The sequence below is a fragment of the Symphalangus syndactylus genome, chromosome 7 (genome assembly GCF_028878055.3).
Source record: "Symphalangus syndactylus isolate Jambi chromosome 7, NHGRI_mSymSyn1-v2.1_pri, whole genome shotgun sequence".
Lineage (NCBI taxonomy): Eukaryota > Metazoa > Chordata > Mammalia > Primates > Hylobatidae > Symphalangus > Symphalangus syndactylus.
The window spans coordinates 86148989-86174726 of NC_072429.2; the positions used below are offsets into that span (position 1 = coordinate 86148989).

Sequence of the window (25738 nt, forward strand, 5' to 3'; positions counted from 1 at the left end):
GGAGATTTTGGGCTGAGACGATGGGGTTTTCTAGATATACAATCATGTCATCTGCAAACAGGGACAATTTGACTTCCTCTTTTCCTAATTGAATACCCTTTATTTCCTTCTCCTGCCTGATTGCTCTGGCCAGAACTTCCAGCACTGTGTTGAATAGGAGTAGTGAGAGAGGGCATCCCTGTCTTGTGCCAGTTTTCAAAGGGAATGCCTCCAGTTTTTGCCTATTGGCTGTGGGTTTGTCATAGATAGCTCTTATTATTTTGAGATACATCCCATCAATACCTAATTTATTGAGAGTTTTTAGCATGAAGGATTGTTGAATTTTGTCAAAGGCCTTTTCTGCATCTATTGAGATAATCACGTGGTTTTGTCTTTGGTTCTGTTTATATGCTGGATAACATTTATTGATTTGCATATGTTGAACCAGCCTTGCATCGCAGGGATGAAGCCCACTTGATCATGGTGGATAAGCTTTTTGATATGCTGCTGGATTCGGTTTGCCAGTATTTTATTGAGGATTTTTGCATCAATGTTCATCAAGGATATTGGTCTGAAATTCTCTTTTTTGGTTGTGTCTCTGCCAGGCTTTGGTATCAGGATGATACTGGCCTCATAAAATGTGTTAGGGAGGCTTCCCTCTTTTTCTATTGATTGGAATAGTTTCAGAAGGAATGGTACCAGTTCCTCCTCGTACCTCTGATAGAATTCGGCTGTGAATCCATCAGGTCCTAGACTCTTTTTGGTTGGTAGGCTATTGATTATTGCCACAATTTCAGAGCCTGTTATTGGTCTATTCAGAGATTCAAGTTCTTCCTGGTTTAGTCTTGGGAGGGTGTATTTGTTGAGGAATTTATCCATTTCTTCTAGATTTTCTAGTTTATTTGCGTAGAGGTGTTTGTAGTATTCTCTGATGGTAGATTGTATTTCTGTGGGATCGGTGGTGATATCCCCTTTATCATTTTTTGTTGCATCTATAATTATTGTACTTTGAAATAATTGTTTTTGATTTAATTTAGGTTTAGTTTACATATTAATATTCCATAAACAATAATGTAATGTTTATAAATGCCAATGTTATTTTAGTTTAATTAACAAAATTCTCTAGAGCTTAGACTGGCAGAAGATCTAAGGTAGATATGCACAATGGTGAAGAGATGGAGAATTATTTTAATTCTGTTTATTTCAAAGAAAATAGCCTCTTTATTTAAGTGCCATATTTTAAAAATGTATATTTATTTTAAATGAGAAATTTTGTTTCTATATTTGATTTTAATAAAAATCAAATCATTGTCAAACTGCATTGGTCATTATAAGCTATCTTTGCAGTAAATTTTTCATAAATTGCTTTATTTTAATGAAGCTTTTTCAGCTCTTCAGTGTACTTTCAGGTTTTGGAGTGTTGTTTTAAACAATTTGGTAATATGCTAATTATATTTAAGCCATTTTTCAAATTCAAAACAAAACAAGAAAATCATTGTTTTCCAAATCTGTACTTTTTCCATTTCTGTATTAAACACAGATAATACTAGTACTCTAAATGTAATTTAATATACGTTATTCAGTAGCTTGTTTATGAGGATTTACATTTACAGTCTATTTGTTGTAAGGAACTTCAGATGTTTAAATGCATTTACTTTTTCTTTTCTTAGACTTTCTGCAATCATTTTTAGTCCCTACTCTGACATTTTTTTGACGTTTCTCTTTTTCAAGTATCTCATACTTACCCTGATGAGGCAGAATAGTAGTCAAAGAAAATTACCCATAAAGGAACTTTAATGAAAAGAGAAAGAAACCAAAACAAAAGGAGAAAATAAGGCTTACATCAAGACTCAATCTCTATGAATCGGTCAGCAAAGATGAGAAATCCAGAAGGATATGAATATTTGTTTTTTTGGCATATTTTAAAATCTCATTTCAAGTACTCATTAGTACCAAATGAGGAAAGGGAAATGACTTTGAAATATGTTCCTTTCAACAAAAAGAAAGGTGGGGAAGATAGGTTTCTTTGAGGACGAGAGGATTCCATTTTGCAGGCATGTAATTAACTTTCATTTCAGCTTCTGGGTGTGACACCTACTTCCCTCCACTGACACTAAATAGTGATAGCGATAACAGCAGGAAATACTGAAAATATATCTGCTGCGAAATGCTCTTTTCTTCAAATAAATGGCACAAAGAGGCAATGGAATCTGTTGAGTGTTTGGATCACCTTTGCACCTCTCAGAGGACCATTTTGTTACAGTGGCAGGACTACTGCTAATGCATCAAAGCTCTCAGGAAATATGTCTTCATATTGACTAAGCATGCAAAATTCCGAGGGTAGTTAATGAGACAAACTCACATGATTAGGTGTAAGGCATCATTTTTTCCTCTAGCTCTTTACTTAGTAAAAACAGTCAAGACCGTTGTTTGGGTAATGAACAAAATCTCTCCTTAGCAACAGTATAGTTTTCATTTATTTTTTCTTAATAGAAATCAAATGGTGTCCTACTTTTAATAATATGGGTTTTTTTCTTCTGCTTTCTTTTTAGTCTGGCCAGACTGGAAAATGTTAGTTCACTATTGAGATTTATAAGAAACTAATTGTCTTTTTTCCTGCATTAACATACCAAGAATGACAACGTAACTGTAATAGGATTCCAAATATTGTTACCCCAGTAAATTGGGTTATGCCTTATATAAATATTTCAGTTTGCCACGATAAAAATTCCCGAACCTAAACTAAATAAGAAAACATTACTACTACTATTAATGACCCCTACATTTACAGTTTTATATTTTTCTTTATCTCTTTTGTTTTTTGTTTTGACTGTGTTTCAGTGTTATTTTAGGGAGCAGATTTCTATCAATAAAGCACTGATGATATCTGCTTTAGTTGTATGGTTGTCTAATGGGCTGTTATCCATTTATTGCTTTTAGTGAGAAACCATAAAAGGTGGATAAATTGCAATAACATAAACTTGAAATATCTAAGTATCCCATAAAATTACAAACATAAACACACTGATTATGAAAAATGTAAGCTATCACATGAAGCATAATCTATTATTTCTGAGGTCATTCATTTTGCATTATATCAGACATCAAGATTTTTATTAATGGAAAAGTTCTTAAAATTGATAACTTTCTACTTGCTTCATAAAAATTTTAGAAAACAAACTTGCATTTAATTTTAATAATGAAACGCCTTTATTCAGCTAATATAATATCAATCTTCTACAAGATTATAGGGTGAGGCCACTATTGATGTTTTAGGTAGCATTAAAAGGAGTAATAAAAGTAATTGAGAAGAGATGGAATTTCAAGATTTAGATTGGGCCAAAGTGAATCAAGACAAATGCTAATGTTTAACCATATTTTGAACAGCCTGCAAGATGAGAAAATATTACAGAATCTGTAACTGCAATAGAAGATCTATAACTTTCAGATAGAAGTTACTATTATTTACAATTAAGTTTTCCAAAGCCTATTTCTTGTAGGATGTAGATGCAGGAATAAATAAAATAAATCCAAGTAAATAGATGAATTAGAAAACCTTTTTAAATACATTTAAGAAGTATTATTTTATCAACATCACAATTTGCATATCAATGATTTCCAATTTCAACTCCCTCTCATCACTCAGGCCAAGTTTCATGGGAATTGGCAGATTCCAAATCCAGAGGACAGATCTAATCCATCTAGGCCATTCATGGAAATTCTGTTTCCTCACATGTGTCTGGTTTAGGGTTGAACATGAACTCCATCTGTGGTCAGCGAGATGAGATGAGAATTTTCCTTGGAGTCTCTGAAGACATGTTTCTTTTTTCTTTTCTTTTTCAAGAGACTGAAAGAAGTCAAACTCTCTTTCTCCTTTGGAGGTTGCTGTCCTGGGAAATGATACCTTGAACTATTGCAGCTATTTTGTAACTCTTAGAAGAATAAATATCCAGGGCAGATATTTGACTCTAAGGATGGAAGGGTAGACAGAGGGGAAAAAATTGGGGCTTTTGATGGGATCAATAAATTTCAGATAACACCAGGACTAGAGCCTCCTTTACTTCTGACCTTTTTCTTCAGTGATGAAAATAACGATAATGATAGTGATGATGTTCTCATTTTTCCAAGACAGTTTTAATTAGGCTTTCTGTTTTTCAGTGCCAAAATATTCCTAAAAGACAATCTTCTATGTGCACCAGCAAACTTTTTTCATTAACATGAAACCAAATTAAACATGCTAAGAGCTCACAAAGTAAAAGGAAAATAAAAGATACTCAAACATTCACTCGTGATTGTTTGGTAACACTACAAATAACCCAGCATTCAAACACACTCCCATTTCATACACACAACCCTGAAAGGAAATAGGTCTAAGTTTAGAATCTTCCCCAAAGCATTTAGTAATGCCAAATAATCAGTTACTTGGATGGCTTTGACATAGCAGCATTTGTATTAATGCTTTGGTATTATGTAGACAAAACAATCAGCTGATTGATTTCACTTTTTCACCAAGTGTTTTGGCATAATGAGGAATGATCTATGATAATTATGAAGTTGGTGTTGGGACCAAAATTTCGGTCTCATTACCCAATAGAAGACATTGATTGGGTTTATGTACTGTATCTCATGTACTCTGTTAAGTGCTAAAATCAGAGAAGTGATTAAAACACAGCCCCAACCCTAACATCCCAATGCACAATTAAAAGTGTCAACACCAGGAAATTCTCAAGTCTCTCTCCAAGGTATGAAAAAAAGGAAATGAAGTAAATATCATGCATCTACTTCAAATATAACCTGTGTTTATAGAACAACAATCAAAGTGGAAGAAGATTTTTTAATACAAGCAAATTATTGAATTAGATTTTCATGGCTATTATATTAGATTAAAAAGATCTATGAAGCAAAGTTATATAATTGGCTATGAAGTACATTTAGAATGCAAATTATTTGAGGATGTAGTAGAAATCGGCCAACAGTGTTCTACTGTGAATGATCTGGTTCATAGCAAATTATATAATTTTGCTTCATAGATCTTTTAAATCTAATATAATAGCCATGAAAATCTAATTCAATAATTTGCTTGTATTAAAAAGCCCACTGTCAAAAAAGCTTATATTTTAACATTATCCTATAACATACGAGGATCCATTCTGGCTCACGTGCTTTTAGTTAAAAAAAAAAAAAAAAAAAAAAAGCGTGAAATGCGTTTTCAAATGATGTGTCCATAGTGTGTTGGAGTTAGAAGTGTGAGGCTATTTATTGTTGTGCTGTGCTGGAATTTGAAAGGGACAGCTTATAGAGATGTAATTAAATCTTGCCTGTTAAGTAATCTTATGAATTATTAAAATCCAGATCCTATTATTCCTTCTTAAATTGTTCTTTTAAACTTCTTGTTGCCACATGTGCCACCCCCCTCAAATGTTAAGCAATTACCCTTTATAGGGTCAAAGAAGCACCTAAAGGGTCCATCTGTAAAGCTGAGATAAGGCCCTATGTTTCAGCTTAAACAGTTGTTGAACTGAGACATTAAGATCGGGTAGGGGAGGAAGCCATTACCTTGGGGCTTTCTGAATAGCTAAAAGGGATTTATTCTAGTACACTCTACATCAATTCTTGGATGCCTTTCTGTATTTTTATAAAGCTGAAGCTTTTATAAAGCTCCTTTTTCATCTAACTTCAAAGTGTTTACTTGTCTTGATATGAAATGCTGGATTGAAAATTGAATACAATTTTGCAGAAGGAAATATATATATATATATATATAAATACATACACACAGCTATCTATCATCTATCATTTATCTATACTTCTTGAAAAATGGCTTAACAGCCTGTGAATTTCATTAAAATAGGATGAGTAGAAATGATTTTTTTAATGCAAGCAGTCTCATACTTGAGGATTATTCTGAAGTAAAGTTTATTTTATATATTTATTTGTTCTGAGTTTTCTGGGAAAATCTCTGTATCTCCGGAGGAGAGAAAGATTTGTTTAATCAATGCTGATTTTAAAAATAATCATACAAATATTCCATGTTTTTACTTATACGTAGTAGCTAAAATATTTGAACAGGCCTAGTGCAGTGGTGCATACCTGTAGTTCCAGATACTCAGGAGGCTGAGGTGGGAGCATTGCTTGCGCCCAGGAGTTTGAGGATACAGTGAGCTATGATTGTGTCACTGCACTTAAACTGGGGTGAAGGCGTGACACCATGTCTCAAAACAATTATTTTCCTTTGAACGTATGGAGGTAGAGAGTGGAAAAATAGAAAACAGAGATTGGGAAGAGTAAGTGGAGGAGAGATGGGGGAATGAACAGAAGTGGGTTAAAGGGTAAACACATACAGTAAAATAGAAGAAATAAATTCAATTTGATAGCAGAGTGGGATGACCATACTTTAACAAATGTGTACTTGAGTGATGGACAACCTGAATATCCTGACTTGATCATTACACATTACATACATGTAAAAAATTCTTATGTAACTCAGACATTTGCACAAACAGGCACTTAGTGTGATTCCATATCTTTGCAATTATGAAATGTGCTGCAATAAACATAGGCATAAAGGTGTGTTTTTGATATGATTTTTTTTTCCTTTGGGTTGATACCAGTAGGATTGCTGGACCAAATAGTAGATCTACTTTTAGTTCTTCGAGAAATCTCTATACTGTTTTCGACAGAGGTTGTACTAATTTACATTCCCACCAGCAGTGTATAAACATTCCCTTTTCACCACATCCGTGCCAACATCTATTGGGTTTTGACTTTTTAAAAATGGCCATTCTGGGCTGGGCACAGTGGGTCACAGCTGTAATCCCAGCACTTTGGGTGGCCAAGGCAGGCAGATCACCTGAGGTCAGGAGTTTGAGACCAGCCTGGCCAACATGGTGAAACCCCCATCTCTACTAAAAATACGGAAATTAGCTGGGCGTGGTGACACTCACCTATAATCCCAGCTACTAGGGAGGCTGAGGCTGGAGGATTGCTTGAACCCAGGAGGCAGAGGTTGCACTGAGCAAAGATTGTGCCGCTTCACTCTAGTCTGGGCAACAGTGTGAGAATCCATCTCCAAAAAAAAAAAAAAAAAGCCATTCTGACTTGGGTAAGGTGTTATCTCATTATGGTTTTAATTTGCATTTCTCTAATGATGAGTGATGTCGAGCATTTTTTTCATGTATTTGCTGACCTATATGTCTAGTCATGTCATTTGCCCACCTTTTAGTGAAACTATTTTTTTCTTGCTGATTTGTTTGAGATCCTTGTAGATTTTGGATATTAGTCCTTTGTCAGATGCATCATTTGTAAACATTCTCTCATTCTGTAGCTTGTCTGTGTGCTCTCATGATTATTTCTTTTGCTGTTCAGAAGCATTTGGTTTAATTAGGTCTTATTTATTTATTTTTGTTTTTGTTGCATTTGCTTTGGGGATCTTTATCATAAATACTTTACTTAGGCCAATGCCCAGAAGAATTTTTTCCTAATTATCTCCTAGAATTCTTATGGTTTAAGGTTTTAGACTTAAGTCTTTATTGCATATTGAGTTAATTTTTGTGTATGGTGACAGATATATATCCAGTTTTATTTTTCTGCATGTGGCTATCCAATTTTCCCAGCAACATTTATTGAATAGGGTGTCCCTTTCCCAATTTATGTTTTTGTTTGCTTTGTCAAAGATCAGTTGATTGTAAGTATATGGCTTTATTTCTGGGTGCTCTATTCTGTTTCACTGGTCTATGTGTCTACTTTTATGCCAGTAACATGCTGTTTTGTTTACTGTAGTCTCATAGTATAAGCAAAATTGGATAAGGTAATGCCTCCAAGTTTGTTCTTTTTGCTTAGGATTGCTTTGGTTATTCAGGCTCTTTTTTGGTTCCATATTAATTTTAGGAATGTTTTTACTAATTCCATGGAGAATAACATTGGTATTTTCATAGGAATTGCATTTAATCTGTAGATTGCTTTGGGCTATATGGTCATTTTCACAATATTGATTCTTCCAATCCTTGAACATGGGATATATTTCCATTTATTTGTGTCATCTACGATTTCTTTCAGGAGTGTTTTGTAGTTTTCCTTGTAGAGATCTTTCACCTCCTTGGTTAAGTATATTTCTAAGTACTTTATTATTATTTTTTGTAGCTATTTAAAAAAGATATTGAGTTCTTGATTGGATTCTTAGATGGGTCACTGTTGGTGCATAGCAGTGCTACTGATTTCTGTACCTTAATTTTGTAACCTAAGACTACTAAATTCATGAATCAAATCTAGGAGCCTTTTGGAAGAGGCTTTGGGGTTTTCTAGGTATAAGATTATATCAAAGACAAACAGAGATAGTTTCACTTCCTCTTTTCCAATTTAGATGCTCTGGATTCTTTCTCTTACCTGATTGCTCTGGCTAGGATTTCCTGAATATTATTATTTTTTCAGATGAGAAATCTGGAGTCTAGATAGTTTTAAGTAGTTTTTTGTTTTGTTTTGTTTTGTTTTTTGAGATGGAGTCTTGCTGTGTCTCCTAGGCTGGAGTGCAACGGTGCAATCTCAGCTCACTGCAACCTCCACCTCCTGGGTTCAAACAATTTTCCTGCCTCAGCCTCCTGAGTAGCTGGGACCACAGGCACACACCACCATGCCAGGCTAATTTTTGTATTTTTAGTAGAGACAGGGTTTCACCATATTGGCCAGACTTGTCTCGAATTCCTGACCTCATGAACCACCCACCTCAGCCTCCCAAAGTGTTGAGATTACAGGCATGAGCCATAGCGCCCGGCCTTAAGTAGTTTTTACATTACACAGCTAGTAAGTTTCGGGATTATAACTCCAGGCCTACCATTGCAGAATGTTGTGTGTTTGCTGGAATACGTGAGAATTTTGTTTTCTGAGTATATGTGAGGTGGATGATAAAACGCAAACGTGATCATGTGATAATTATTAATAAAGCTGTAGACATTTGATAACAAAGTATTTGTGATTATAATTATTGTTTACTTACTTTTTTCAGCATTTTAATTTTTTAAATTATGCTGCCACAATTTCAAAACTAAGGTGGTCTGTCTTAGTTCTACTATCTTATATCAGGACCTAGAAGATCCATGCTTACTTATTTTAAGTTCCTCTATGTAACCAGTCCTCATTAACATAGTATTCTCCTCACTTGTCATTCAAGTAAAAAGTCAAGCAACCTTGGTCAGGGAAAGCAAACACTTGCTAAGTTCAACTGTCTTTATGTAGTTGAAATCATGCTGGAATAGGTCAAGTTTGAAATTGACATTCTTGATGTCGTATTCATACCCAAACTGCCTCTTTTTCACCCTCATATCCCATCTTTTTTGAGAGGAAACAGAAGATTCATGTCTCAAAGACTGATGAAAGTTAGTATAATGGCCACAAAATTAGGTCTTTAAGATACATACATACAGAAAGGAAGGAACGAAATGAGGAAGAACAAGAAAAAGGAAAGAAAAGAGGAAAGAAGAAGGAAGGGAGAGGAGACTTCACACAGTATTATTTTGAATGAGTTTTCTAATAGTAAATAAGGCTTGCCTTTTGAATGAACAGACTCAGATTTTGTGGGGTCTGAAAGCCATAAAATTGTGGGCCATTTAAAAGAGAGCATGTACAGATTAAAGAATAACATTCCCACTGCGCTTTAGCACAACTTGGCGTGAGAAATTACTAATACAAAATGGCCTGTCACTAGGAGTTGGGCACTTCTGAGTAAAGCACCCTGACACTTAAGTTCCTAAAGCTTCAGCTGAGTCTGTCTCTGACTGAGGGTTAAATCCTGCCTTGAGTTTATTTAATCTCTTCTTCAAGCAAAGGAGAGAGGAAATTGAGGCCTGGAAAAGTCGTATAATTTGCCCAAATTTATACAGTTATGAAGGGATGGAGCTAAGATGCCAACTTGTGTCCTTTAGACTCTAGCACCAAGGTGTTCAGCTCCTCTAGGTTCTGTCTGAAGATTTCATTACTGTTTACAAAGGAATGTTATACACTCAGCAAGGAAAGAAAAATTACACCTGGTTAACACTGGAACTTCTAACAAATCTTAAAAAAAAAAAATGATGGACCAGAAATGGTCCAGATGATAATAGGATAATATGATGACTGAAGAAACTTTATTGTTGAGGAGAAACTAAAATCTCAGTATTTACAATTATATTCATCATTCAATGTGAAAAGATAAGAAGAACTCATAAATAGCTTGAGCTTTTAAATGAAAAGATTTGGTAAATAGGTAACTATTCACACAACTGTAGATAAGTAGAACAAAGGGGAAAGTCTTGATACCTTGAAGAGATGAGTCCAGAACAAGGAAAATAAGTACCCCTTTACTCTTTGAAGTAGTGGGAGGTAAGATAATGCAATATATTATCCTTAGAAAGGGGTTTTTTAAATGTTTTCATTGGAGGTTTAGGAATTTCAAGACATTCCTGGACACTGACTCTCCACCTTAGACACATCTCCACCTATATCATATATTCTAGACAGAAAATTTTAAAAGGAAATATAGAAGTAAAACCAGATTATGTTTATACAGCAGCCCCAGGAATTGTGTCCCACAGGTACAAGTAAGGAAAAATAATAACATTCTGGTGCTAGGGATTTATTGATACATGTGGAACTAACTAAAATCAAATCAACAAAGGTTTTTCTTACAAAAATAAATCCCCTGCCTGGGTACATATGTAATGGACTCATGGTGCTCTAAGAAAATCTATCTTCAAATCAATCAGAATAAACGATATAGTTCATGAGTCAGAAATTCTATGATGAGACACATGTTTTGAGTTTAGAATTTAGATGATTGGAAAAATTTTAGAAATTGTTATTATTTTTCTAATATCAAGTTTGAAAGACATGTTCCAACACTCAGTGTTTTGGATCAACTGCAATAATTCAAATGAATGTCATTATTTCATTCTTTCAAACAAATCTGGAAGTTATATTTTGTGAGTAAAGAATAAGACAATTTTTGTTTGTTCTTCAGTTTGCTCTGGGCTAACATTACAGAAAGAGACATTAAGTTGTCACTGGTCATAATAAAAACAGAAATGCTAGTACTGAGGATGGAGTGTAATGCAAGCTCAAAAACTGTTAACCAAACAAGTAAGTGAATGCGTGAATTGAATAAATCCTACAAATAGAGAAAGAGTATGAGTCCTGCCTTGAAATTCTCTGTGAACTTTTAGCAACTGTGCCATGCGTAGCTCCATCAACACTAATTCTTGAACTACGAACTTTCTATTATGAGACGTGGAGTGGTTTTTAGGTTGCTTTGAAGAAGCCTGGGGCTCCTGGGAAAGTTTTTAAGGGGTTTCATATACAATTATTCTGAATGAAGATTTAAACTTTCCAAGGAATTCATAATTTTTTGAAATGTTTTATATGTTATTCTAAATAAAATTTCAACATAAAATATTTCTAATGTTTTAAAAAGACAATCACTACAAGATCCTTGAACATATGAAACTGCTTGAGTATCTTTTTAAGGGGTCACAAAAGGAGTTTGCAAGGAGAATAAAGGTAAAATGTTAACAAGGAGGAGCTTAACTAGTTTAACCAACACAAGTGCTAAGGAGATCCCATTTATCTTAATTTTTATTGAACTTTTATTTTAAATTCAAGGGTACGCAGGACTAAAGCATGGTGGAACTGCAAGGATTTACAATGATAATACAGATTACCTCCGATTAAGTGTATTCAACAATTTGATCATGATGCAGCTCGGTTTTCTGTGAACACCTGTAAGCATGGCAACACAGAATGCTGACAATACCTTCTTAACAATTGCAAATTGAGGAAGATTATGAAGGAAAATAGTACTTCAAGAATTCCAAACGCTGCATTTATCTCCCAAAATATCCAGGTCATTGAGTTAAACTACATGTTTTTATCTCTTGCAATCATTTGTTTGATAATTGCCATGGTCTTTAATATTCTCAAAAATTATTCATCCGTAACCCAATTTCCTGAGCCTTTGACTATAAAAGATCCTGACACAGAATTAGGCACAGGACAACTGGTATACCAGAACCAAAATGTTGTATTTACTTAATGGCAAATACTGATTCCAAAATCAGGAAGAAGTTTTCCTGAGAAATTGAAAGCTAAAATCAGGAGATTTCATAATTTTGATGACTCTGTAAGCTTGTTAATACTCTGATTTTTTTTATGTTATGAAAAAAATTAAAAATATGAATTTTCATTACATGGGGAGGAAAGGGAAAGAAATCTCCCCTTTGTTTTTTAACTTTTAATTTCAGGGATACGTGTGTAGTTTTGTTACATAGGTAAACTTGTGTCATGGGGGTTTGTTGTACAGATTATTTCACCACCCAGGTATTAAGTCTAATACCCATTAGTTATTTTTCCTGATTCTCCTTCTCCTCCGACATTCTACCCTCAAGTAGGCCTCAGTGTGTGTATCCATGTGTTCTCATCATTTAGCTCCCACTTTTAAGTGAGAACATGAGGTATTTGATTTTCTGTGCCTGTATGAATTTGCTAAGGATAATGGCCTCCAGCTTCATCCATGTCCCTGCAAAGGATATGATCTTGTTCTTTTTTATGGCTGCATAGTATTCTATGGTGTAAATATACTAGATTTCCTTTATACAGTCTATCATTGATGAGCATTTAGGTTGATTCCATGTCTTTGCTATTTTGAATAGTGCTGTAATGAATGTACACAAGCATGTGTCTTTACAATAGAATGATTTATATTCCTTTGGGTATATACCCAGTAATGGGATTGCTGGGTCAAATGGTATTTCTATCTGTAGGTCTCTGAGGAATCACCATACAGTCTTTCACAATGGCTGAACTAATTTACACTCCCAGGAACAGTGTATAAGTGTTGTGTTTTTTCTCCTCCATCTGGCCAGCATCTGTTATTTTGTAACTGTTTATAATAGGCAGTCTGGTGTGAGATGGTATCTCATTGTGGTTTGATTTGCATTTCTCTAATGATCAGTGATGTTGAGCTTTTTTTCATATGATTGTTGGTTGCCTGCATGTCTTCTTTTGAGAAGTGTCTGTTCATGTCCTTTGCCCACTGTTTAATGGTGTTTTTTTCTTGTAAATTTGTTTAAATTCCTTATAGATGCTGAATATTAGACCTTTGTCAAATGCATAATTTGAAAAAGTTTTCTCCCATTCTGTAGGTTATCTGTTCACTCATTTGATATTTCCTATACCGTGCAAAAGTTCTTTAGCTTGATTAGATCCCATTTATCAATTTTTGCTTCATTGCAATTGCTTTTGGTGTCTTTGTCATAAAATCTTTGCCAATTCCTATGTCCAGAATGGTACTGCCTGGGTAGAAGACCCTATTTTTATGCAAGACTGGAAGGCCTGAAGACTAGATTGGCAAAAAAAAAAAATCATTTCATTTTATCTTCCAAATTCATGGATTTTGAGTGCTATATACTGATATTCTGAAGCCTGAAGTAGTAACTAAAGATTACTGGGCTAGGTTTGAGTATGATGTGTCCAGTCAAACTAGAATAACTATTTCTGAAGATAGAGAGGGAGACAGAGACAGTCACAGAGACACAGAGAGAAAGAAAGAAAGAGATAAAGATACTAAAGGTTTCATGACTCTATTATCGTAACCATGTGTGAACATAAATTGCTTTTTGAATAGTGAGGGGCCTGCTGAGAATTAGGTTGAGGAGTGAGAGTTATTTTGCCCCCACACATGCCATGGTTCTGATAACATTCAGCTTTTAGTAAAGCAAGATAAATTAACTCACATTGTGAGTAAATCCTCTGTAGAATTTTTGTTTCAAAAAATGTAATCATATTTTCATTTTTATAGAAAACAATGCTAGTTAATGCCTTACGGATTCCATGAGATTGTAGACAGAATGCTGTGAAGAACATTATAATAACTTGTAATTTAAGATTTATTGGGCATAGAAAATATGTTTCACACTGCCAAGTGGCAGAATTAGATGAACCTTTTGCTTAGAGGAGTTACAAAATAAGAGCAGTGCACACTGTTAGAGAAAGGGCCTAAATGTTCGTAGCTTAGCACATTCATTGTCCAAGTGGAAAATGGCTCACATTATTCCTATTGAGTTCTTTGTTTTAAATTTAAAAAAATCTATTATGAATGTTATGTTAATCTTAACAACAGCACATATTAGATCATTATGAAATAAGACTTACATTAGTTAAGAATTGACAAACTGCCTCAGATGAGTAGTAGTAAGTATTCAGTAAACACGGATTGAATACGTGTTTAAATTAATACAATTTTGATTACTTATTTTTGCTTAGCATTCTACTTAGAAAGTTAATCTACCGCACAAAATTTTAAAATTAAAAATGATCCAATTTACATAACTTTATAAATGTCTTATTGACTGCCCCCTAGTGGTCGTAAAACAAAAGTTAATTATCTTATTAAGAGAAAGATGACACCACCTTTTAACCAGTTTCGTTTTTTTCATCGAGGTTATTTTGTAACCCTTCTAAGCACATTTTGCTGAAATGTACAAAAATTTTCTGACCAATACTTCTATGTGGAGAATATGCTGCATACTCTATGAGTGTATACAGAAAGTGAAGGTAGATAGTATGTGATCAATTAATGAAAGTGAATGGCTGTTTAAATTCCATTTTAAATACAAAATTTATTAAGAAAATACTATAAACTGAGAATCATATTAGACACTGAGGATCCAAGCTGTCATGAAATACAAATCAATGGCAGTAAAACAATGAGCAAACTAAGTCGCTCTGGAAAGAGGATACTTAAGCTCTCCAAGAATTATGGTTTTGAGGTTACAGGATGTGAGAAAGAGATAAGGTTACTCGCCTCCCCCGATACTGGTATAAAAATTAATAATTTTTTAAAAAGATTTACTTTATAATTATGTACACTTTCACTAATCTATATGAAGGCTTTTAGCTCCATTTTTTGTTTATTGTGTTAGAATTTTTCCAACATTGTAAAATATTTAAAGCAAAAAGAAAAATTGAAAGAACTTTATAAATGCCTTATACCCACCACCTGGATTCTATTTGACTTACTTTATCTTATACCTATCAAAGTATTCATTTTTCTATACATTTACTCATCAGCTTTTGAAAATGCATTTCAAAGTAAATTGAAAACAACACTACAGTTTCCCATAAATACTTAACATTTATGTCATTAAATAGACACTTCATTTGTTCATAGTATTTTTATGCAACGCAAAATAGATTGAAATGAATGGGTACATATTTTCCGAGTTTAACCAAACTTTCTGAAGATAGAGAACATCAACGTCACCTCCAAAAATTTTCTCTTCCCTTCCCAATAAATTCCTGCACTAATACCCAGAGAAAATGCATGGTTCTGATTTTTTTCCAGTATAGATGAATATTGCCTGTTTTAGCTTATCATTAAAACTGAATCACAGATATAAATTTTTTGGATGTATGGCATGATTCACTAAAGGTAATATTGTCAAGATTCATTAATGTCATTGCTCATATCAGCAGGTACTACTTTTTTTTAATGTCTACTGTCTCCTACCAGCATCCATGAAACCTTGGCAGACTAATTTGTTATTTGTAAGTAAGGTAAGATCTCCGACCTTTCAAAGATTTTGACAAGCGGTAGACTTTGACATTCCCACCAACACATGAGAGCTCCAGTTGTGCCACAAGCTGGCCAACATTCAATGTTTTCAGTTTTTAGATTTTATCTATTCTAATAAGTATCTAGTGGTATTTGACTTTGATTTCCATTTGTATTTATTCAATAAATGGGGATAAAGACTTTTATGTCTTTTTGTGGGTATTCATAAATGTTAATAAAGTTTCTGCCCAGTTATTCTGCCCACCTTTTATTGTTTTATTTTTATTTATGAAAAATGAAAAATGAAGTATAGGTATACACATAGATCATGGATATATGTTTTGTTTGATTTGTTTTCTACAAATTGTGCCTTGCCTATTCATTTTCTTAAGGGTATATTTTGATCAATGAAAGGTATTAATTTTGATATTTAATGTATCTTTTTTCTTTATAAACTATATTAAGAAAAAAGAAACTTTTGCCTGCCACTAGTACACAAAATAACCTCCTATTCTTGCATTTAAAAGATGCTATTTAATTGAAACTTTTACTTTGAGATAATTGACAATTCACATGCTCTTGTAAGAAATAACACAGTGTGACCCCCTGTACCCTTTACCCCATTTTCCTCAATGATAACATTTTGCAATACTATAGTAAAATATCACAATTGGGACACTGATAATGGCACAGTCAAGATACAGAATGTTTCCATCATCACAAGGCTTCCTTATGTTGTTCTTTTATAATTGCCCTCACCTCTCTCCCACTTCCACTCCCTCCTAAACCCCAAACAACCAGTAATCTATTTTCCATTTTTATAACTTTGCATTTTAAAGAGTGTCATATAAATGAAATCATATAATAAGCCACCTTTTAGGATTGGCTTTTTCAATTAACATAATTCTCTGAAGATTCCTGGTTGTATTGTTTGTTCTTTCTTATTGCTGAGTAGTATTCCGTGATATGGTAGGACCATATGTGTTTAACCATTCACTCTGAAAAACATCTGGGTTGTTTCCAGTTTTAGACATGACTAGCAAATCTACTAAATCTACTACAAACATTTATATGCAAGTTTTGTGAGAATATAAGTTTTATTTCCCTGGGTTACATACCCTAGAGTATAATTGTTGAACCATATAGTAGTTGCATGTTCAGTTTTCTTTAAGAAACAAGCAAACTACTTTTCCAGAATGGCTGGACCATTTCGCATTCCCACCAGCAATGCATGAGTGATCCAGTTTCTCTACATCCTCACCAGCATTTGTGTTGTTACTATTTTTTTTTAAATTTTAGTCATTCTGAATGCTGTACAAGTGTTCTTTCTAAAAGGTAATCTGATTTTTCACACTGCCCAATTCTGTTGACATGTGCTGTTTTTAATTTTATTGTCTATACTTGGGGTAGATAACATGATGTTTTGATATACATAGTGAAATAATTGCTACGGTCAAGCAAATTAACATATATATTACCATAGTTACCTATTTTATGGTAAAAGCCCCTAAAATCTACTCTCTTAGCAAATGTTCAGTAAACAGTGTTATTAATTACAGTCCTCATAGTCCACAAATTGCATGTTTGTAGCCTTTGACATTTATCTTCCCATTTCCTCCATCTCCCTGTGCCTAGTAACCAAAATTCTACTCTCTGTTTTTATGTATTTTTAACTTTTTAAATATACTTTCAGCCATGAGCTTGAGTATGTGTCAGTTTTGTCATATTAACATGATATGTGGGAGAATTCAAAAAAAAGAGAAAGTTACATGAAAAATTAAAATCCATCTTAAAACTTAAACTTCCCAAGTGTACTCCATTTTTCCTCTGTAGCATTTTCAGTTTGTAATTATATATTTATTATGTGACTGTATGAAATTAGGTCATTTATTTTCTTCCCTTTTATATTGAACTTCCCAACTAGAGAGCAAGAATCCTGCCTCCTGCCTTGTGCCCTGCTGCATGGCTTGTGTCTAGTATATAAGAACACCTGATAGAAATTAATAAACAATTACTGAATGTTAACATGTTTCCTAAATATGTTCATTTCTTGAATATAAAATTATTCCATAGATTATCTTAAGTAGTCGTTATGTAAATAATTGCTTAAAAACGGTGTCAGTGAGCATTATATAATGTTTAAACTTTGAATAGTGTATTAGCTTAATTCATTTTTATCACATATACAACAATTAGAAAGACTTGAGTTAACTCCTGCTGGTTTTTAAGTATCGGATAAAATTCTATTCTTATTCAAAATGGGGCTTTTTTTCCTTTAAAACATTTTTAAATTTTAAAACTTGAAAAGTCTGACCTCTAGTACAAATAAAAATGTCTCCTTTTTATAACTATATGTAATAGCTCTAATAGAAACGCACAGGAGTTGTTCAATATTCTTTGCTTCAGACACATTACACATAAAGCTTCCCAAGAGAGAACTTAAATCTATTCTTAAAACTCCCCAATAGAAAAGATGGAGCTATCTATGTTTTACTCTCCCATCTTAATATATGATCCATGGTACATACTTGATTTTGTCAGTTCCCTGTTTACATTTTCTTGCCCTATTGCAGTGCAGCTCTTGCCAGCATGCATATATTTTGCCTGAGAGCTATTCTTGCTGGCAGTGTCTTCTTGCCATCTATATTGCAGTCTAGAAGCGCCAGAGAATGAATGCCTCTCCAAGTGTAGATCTGTAACAAAGACTAACAGCAGTTGATTTAGGAACATCACAGTTCCCTTATGTCTTCATTGGCATAACTCTGAAGCATGTGCCCTATCCTGATTTCCAGAGTTCTTCCAGTGGTGTTGAGGTCTACTAACCAACCATATAACTTGCTTTAAAATGAATGCTTTGTTAGCTGCCTTCATTCCACATTCCTCTGCTGCTGTTTTTGAGAATCACACCCAAAATAAATTGCATCTTAATCTTTATCTCAGCCTGTTTTGGAGGAACCCAAGCTAACATACAAATTCACATTTGAAGAAATAAAATTGAATTGGAGTTATTACTTTCACTCCAAATATCCCTAATTCTGAGGAATGTAATGCAGTGACTTTAATGAGGGAGCCAGTACAAATAGAAAGCAGTTGTTTCCATCCCCCCTCCCTGCTATTCTATTAAAACCACTTCGTCAATTCATCCCTCTCTCTGCATGAAAGCTTATGAGGTTCCTATATCTTTTATCTTCACCTTGAAGTTTAATAAATAGTTTCATATTCTACTATTAAAGCCTACAATTTTTGTAGCCCCACACAGAGGCTGATCAGACTCAGAAATCTGCACTGGAGAAAGAGGTAGGGTTTCTTTCTTTCCTATTTATCTACTTTACTGATCTCCTATTCCTCCCACTCTTCCACTCTCTCTGCTGTCTCCAGCTCTCCAAGGTTGAAGGTGGGAGAGAGGAGAAAAAATCAAATGGAATGTTAGACTGGAATGTTATAATCTGAAATGGTGCAGCTGATGCCACAGGGCCAGTTCTTCCCGCTCCTTGGAGTACGGTGGGCTCCTCAGAAATCCAACCGCACCTCTTGCTGCAGACTTTACTCAGCACTCTTGCCTATGGTGATAATACAGTCTCTCAGTGGCAGCTTAAAAGCTTTGCTTCTTCCATCCTTTGCCTTTCCTTCTGCATCCGACAGTACAGACCAGCCTCTTTCAACCAGGTTCATCTTTCCTCAGCAGGAAGCCCTTTGGGGTGGGATCATTTTCCAAACAATCGAAGGCCAGATAGCTTCTAGAGTTCCAAGAGACCTCTGGAAATAGTACCCTTGGTTTGGGATAAGCAAAAATAGAATTCGCTTCCATCAAAAGCCTCTTGGCTCTTCCTTCTATAAGGCCCACTAAAGGCAGCCCAGCCTATTGGCATCGGACCTTTTTTTTTCTTTCTTTCTTTTTCTTTTTTCTTTCTTTTTTTTTTTTTTTTGACAGAGTCTCACTCTGTCGCCCAGGCTGGAGTGCAATGGCGCAATCTCGGCTCACTGCAAGCTCCACCTCCCGGGTTCACGCCATTCTCCTGCCTCAGCCTCCCCAGTAGCTGGGAGTACAGGCGCCGCCACCACTCCTGGCTAATTGTTTGTATTCTTTTTAATAGAGACGGGGTTTCACGGTGTTAGCCAGGATGGTCTCGATCTCCTGACCTCGTGATCCACCCGCCTGGGCCTCCCAAAGTGCTAGGATTACAGGCGTGAGCCACTGCGCCTGGCTGGCATCGGACTTCTACAAGTGCAAGTCAACACAAAACCCTGTGCCCCCGACTGTAGGGAGTCCAAATTCTCTGAAGTTCTCTCCGCACCTGCTTGCTCCAGGTTAGTCTTCCTCTGGGCAGGAAGCACACCCAAACTCTGTCAGGGCATTTTTACAGCCTCTCAACTTGGGTCAAGGTATGGAGAAGAAAAGAAAACTACACCTCTTCTCACAGAAACCCATCCTCATGGTCTTTCCTTTATTGCTCTTCTTTTTTCTCCTTGTATTGGCTTGAGGCACGTCGTAAACAAATGCTTATCTGTCTTTCGGGGTTGCCCCTTAGCATCTTCTGCACAGCTGGCCTGGCAACTCGCTTTCAAATTAGTGGGTATTTAACATCCTCTCTTTGACCTCTGTAGCTCCAGCTGAAATTCTGAGACAGCAGGAAGAGCTCTCCTTTGACATTCTGCAACAATTCGGATTCACATTCTAAATTAAAAAAAAAACAAAAAACTTTTATTTATTAGGTTTTACTGTATTCCAAACTTTGGGCTATATCTTGACTGACCATACATTATTAAGTTAGAATTGTCTTTTTAAATACATCATCTGATAGCTTTTTATCAGTGACACAAGTTAGGAACTCAGTTTACATGTATTTTCCGTGAAATTATTTTTTAAGCATTGCGACCAACCTATAATAATATACTGGTAAAGTATGTCTAAGGAAATGCCTGGCCATTTGCTGATATTTTAAAGAAAAGTTAGAAATGTCTTATTATAAAATATATTGTGAGCCCTAAAATGACAAAAAGAGATATTCATGTCATATTCTGAAACTCACATTACTCACATTAGATTTATAAATTCATCACTAAATATTATTTTAAGTCTTCCACTACTTTCATATATTTTCCATTTTTAATTATGAATAAATATTAAAGGCATACGCAATTTATTTTTAGATAGAAAATTAGCTAGATCAGAATATGGCAGCTGTGTTTTAAGAAATCTTCAAAGGGCTAATATTCTCAGAGCTAATTTTGCATTAGGAAGATTAGTAACACCTGTTAATTGATTTGGCAGCTCTTTAATAATTGCTGTAATAACTGGGTAAAAACTGTGGGCTAGCTCACTGCTAGTTCACTTTGTGGTTTCTCATATCAGTAATATATCTTCAAAAATGTTCGCATTTTGTTTAAAGCTGAAAGATTGATCCAAGTTGTGGTTGTAAAGACAGTGAATCCAGAGGTATGGTGTTTATGTGCTGATATTAAAAATAATGATTTTTATAGAAACTCATAAATAAGGACACATGCATTGTCTCTTTTTCTCTCATCTTAAGTTGTGAAGCAGAGCCCTTCTTGAATCAGAAGGCTATTTAGGACATTCATCTTACTGAAAGTCAAAATGATTATTTGCCCATGTGGGATATTGCTTTCCGATAAATAAACATGGGCTTCAGAGATATATAGAATTAGATATGTCACTTGGTAGTGTAATTTTTCCCATTTCTCTTTAAATTTATAATTCCTTGAGATGTTAAAAAATCATCAATTAATTTTAAAGAGTCGTTTGCAGTAATATGCGAATTTATGGCATTTTTCTATAGCAAAGGCTAAAATTGGCCTTTCAATTGTAGATCTTAAATAGTCCTTTAAAAATTCATATTTATATATTATTTTAGTCAATAAAAATGGTTAAATGAATTTGCTTGAAAATAAAATTATATGTATTCTCTGTCAGTGGCTTTTCTGTGTTTACAAATAGAAAGTTGCCTTTCCTCAAAGTCAGGTGGTATACTGAACCTGAATTCTAAGAGTCACACTGTGTTCTTTCTCACTTCTATCATCAGCAGTAAGGATCTGCAATTAGAAATTATCTGGCCATCTGGGTAGCACATGAGGCACACAAACACTTCTGATTGCTCTTAACTACATTATCAACTTTGCATGATATCAGCAACATTATTTTGTTTCTAGCAAAATCCTTACAAAAATAAGTGAAACAGCTTACATCATTATTGTCTCACATTTAAGGTGTTCTAGCATTCTCAGGCCAAGACATAATGAGCAAGAAGAGAAAATGAAAAATCAGTGGTATGGTTTGGCTGTATACCCATCCAAATTTCATCTTGAATTGTAGTTCCCATAGTCCCCACATGTTGTGGGAGGGACCCAGTGGGAAGAAGTGAATCATGGGGGCAGTTACCCCCATGATGTTCTCATGATAGTTAGTGAGTTCTCACAACATCTGATGGTTTTATAAGGGGTTTTTGCCATTTTGCTCGGCACTTCTCCTTCTTGTCACATGTGAAGAAGGTGTCTTGCTTCCCCTTTGCCTTCTGCCATGATTGTAAGTTTCCTGAGGCCACTCCAAGCCTGGGGAACTGTGAGTCAATTAAATATCTTTTCTTTATTATTTACTCATTCTCATGTATTTATTAGGAGGGTGAGAACAGACTAATACAGTAAATTGACACTGGGTAGTACAGTGCTGTTTTAAAGATACCTAAAAACATGGAAGCAACTTTAGAACTGGGTAACAGGCAGAGACATTGGAACAGTTTGGAGGGCTTAGAGGAAGACAGGAAGATGTGGGGACATTTGGAACTTCCTAGACTTGTTGAATGGCTTTGACCAAAATTCTGATAGCGTTGTGGACAATGAAGTCCAGGCTGAGGTGGTCTAAGATGGACATGAGGAACTTCTTGGAAACTGGAGCAAAGATGACTTTTGTTATGCTTTAGCAAAGAGACTGGTGGCATTTTGCCCTGCCCTAGAGATCTATGGAATTTTGAACTTGAGAGAGATAATTTAGGGTATCTGGCAGAAGAAATTTCTAAGTGGCAAATCATTCAAGAGGAAGCAGGGCATAAAAGTTTGGAAAACTTGCAGCCTGATGATGCAATAGAAAAGAAAAACCCATTTTCTAGGGAGAAATTCAAGCCCACTGCAGAAACTTGCATAAGTAATGAGGAGCCAAATGTTAATCACCAAGACAATGAAGAAAATGTCTCTGGACATGTCTGAGATCTTCGTGGAAGCCCCTCCCCTTATAGGCCTAGAGACCTAGGAGGAAAAAATTGTTTTGTGAACCAAGCACAAGGCCTTGCTGTTTTGTGCCCTGTATCTCAGCTGTGGCTAAAAGAGGCCAACATACAGCTCAGACTGTTGCTTCAGAGGGTGCAAGTCCCAAACCTTGGTGGCTTACATGTGGTGTTGGGCCTGAGGAGGCACAGAGGTCAAGAATTGAGATTTGGGAACCTCTGCCTAGATTTCAGAGGATGTATGAAAATGCCTGGATGTCCAGGCAGAAGTATGTGCTGAGGTAGAGCCCTCATGGAGAATCTCTGCTAGATCAATACAGACAGGAAATGTGGGGTCAGAGCCCCCACACTGGGTCCCCACTGAGGCACTGCGTAATGAAGCTATGAGAAGAGGGCCACCATGCTCCAGGCCTCAGAATGGTAGATCCACCAACAGTTTGCACCCTGCACCTGTAAAAGCCACAGACTCAATGCCAGCCTGTGACACCAGCCAGGATAGAGTGTGTACCCTATAAAAGCACAGGAGTGGAGCTGCCCAAAACCATAGGAATCTACCTCTTGCATCAGCCTCACCTAGATGTGAGACATGGAGTCAAAGGGGATCATTCTGGAACTTTAAGGTTTAATGACTACGCTATTGGATTTTAGACTTGTATGGGGCCTGTAGCCACTTTGTTTTGGCCAATTACTCCCATTTGGAATGGTATCTTTACCCAATGCCTGTACCCCCATTGTATGTAGGAAGTAACTAACTTGCTTTTGATTTTACAGGCTCATAGGTGGAAGGGACTTGCCTTGTCTCAGATGTATCTTTGGACTTGGTCTTTGGGTTAATGCTGGAATGAGTTAAGGCTTTGGGGGACTGTTAGAAGGGCATGATTGTGTTTTGAAATGTGAGGACATGAGATCTGGGAGGGGCTAGGGGAAGAATGATATGGTTTGCTGTGTCCCCACCCAAATCTCATCTTGAATCATAGTTCACATAATCCTTATGTGTCGGGGTGGGGGGTGGTGAGAGGTAATTGAATCATGGAGCAGTTATCCTCATGCTGTTCTTGTGATAGTGAATTCTCACAAGATCTGATGGTTTTATAAGGGGCTTTTCCCCCTTTGCTCAGCATTTCTCCTTCTTGCCTCCTTGTGAAGAAGGTGCCTTGCATCCCCTTTGCCTTCTGCCGTGATTGTAAGCTTCCTGAGGCCTCCCTACCCATGCTGAACTGTGAGTCAATTAAACCTCTTTTCTTTATATGTTACTCAGTTTCGGATATGTCTTTATTAGCAGCATGAGAACAGACTAATACAATCAGTAAGTTAAAATGGAAAATCAACAAGATTTCTCTTCAGGGACTGTAAAAAGAGGATCAATTTAGCCTTTGGTAGCCCGGGCCTGAGCAGCATGGCAAGAGAAGGAGGAGGAGTATGAAGAGTAGCATATGATGTTAGGCATCTACTTCACTGTCCTTTTAAAAAATTAAGTAAAAATAAAAAAAAACCTTCAGTAAGGCTTATGTTAATTTTTTAAGGTTCTTGTAGTTTTTTTAAAAAATTTTATGAGGCAAGGTCTCACTATGTTGCCTAGACTGGTCTCAAACTCCTGGACTCAAGCAATCCTTCTGTCTCAGCCTCCCAAAGTGCTGTGATTACAGGCATGATCTACCATGCCTGGTGAAGATTTTTGTAATATAATTGACATTTTATTTGGATGTGTCAGGCATTAGTGACAGTCAAACCATGTGCAGGATACATATTAAATTCTAACAGAATTAAAGTTTCTGCTCTTATTTTCTAGCATACAGCTTAGAGAACTATCAGAAAGGGCCAAGCCCATTTTTGTCTTACATATAATTAACATTTTGTTGACATTTGTAAAGGTGCCATTCAAAGAAACTTGCTTGCCTACTTGGCTTCTTCATATCTGGGGTTCATGTTTACAGTTATTTCTCATCACACACTGACACTGGATTTTGTGCTATTTTGCTTAAGAATATATATGTATTTCCTATTTGGCAATACAGAGTACCATAAATTTACTGGCTTTACCTCACAATCCCCCACAACCCACAAATGAATTTATTGTCTTACAGTAGTGGAGGTCAGAAGTTCAGCAGAGATCTTGCCAGGCTAAGATCAAGTTATTTGCAGGGCAGGGTTCCCTTCAGGAGGCTCTACGGGAGAGTTTTTTCTTGCCTTTTCCAGCTTCTACAGGCTGCCCTTATTCCTTGGCTCATGGCCTTTCTTTCATCTGCAAAGCCAGCAACATTTGGCTAAGTCCTTATGTCATATCTCTCTAAACTACTCTTCTGCCCTCCTCTTTTTCCACTTTTAAATTTATGTGATCAGATTGGACCCACTTGGTAATTCAGCATAATCTGCCAATCTCAAGTTTAGCCCATTAGAAGCATTTATTGCATGTGCAGTCTTAATTTTCTTTTGCCATGTAAGGTAACATAACAGGTTCTGGGGATTAGAGTGTGGAAACCTTTGGAGGGTCATTATTCTGCCTACCAACTCCTATATCTGCCTACTGATTAGGTTTAGCTGTGAATAATAGAGACTAAAAATAATAATGATTTAAATAAAACAAGTTTATTTTTCTGTCACATAAATGTCCTAATACAATGATTAGCATTTTTATATTATAGATGTTGAAACTAATACTAATAACTTCAATGAATCATATGAACTATGGATATTATTAAAAGATGACTTCGTTTTCATTTTAACACCAGTGCAAATTTCTAAAGTAGGTTTATTCTATGTGTATATGAAGTTATTACAACCAGTCATTTTTATTAAGTTTGTAAAAAAAAAAATCCAGTAAGAACAAAAAACTGAGTTCTAAATGGAGACAGGAAAAGCAAAAGCAAAGATCACTTTTCAATCATTTACATTAACATCACATAGCAACTTGTAATGATACCAATGACAAAAACGTGTTTATTAGGAAGTT

The 25738-nt window shown here is 35.4% G+C and overlaps 1 protein-coding gene and 1 long non-coding RNA gene across 2 annotated transcripts in view; one reads left to right on the forward strand and one right to left on the reverse strand.

Moving 5' to 3' along the window:
* Nucleotides 1-25738, forward strand: part of CNBD1 (cyclic nucleotide binding domain containing 1) — a 757690-nt gene that overhangs the window by 654791 nt on the left and 77161 nt on the right. The gene's annotated exons all lie outside the window — the stretch shown is intronic.
* LOC134737224 (uncharacterized) overlaps nt 17836-25738 on the reverse strand; it is a 251657-nt gene continuing 243754 nt past the window's right edge. Inside the window, exon 3 of the long non-coding RNA XR_010121912.1 lies at nt 17836-20228. This is a non-coding gene — a long non-coding RNA (uncharacterized lncRNA). The remainder of the gene's footprint in view (nt 20229-25738) is intronic.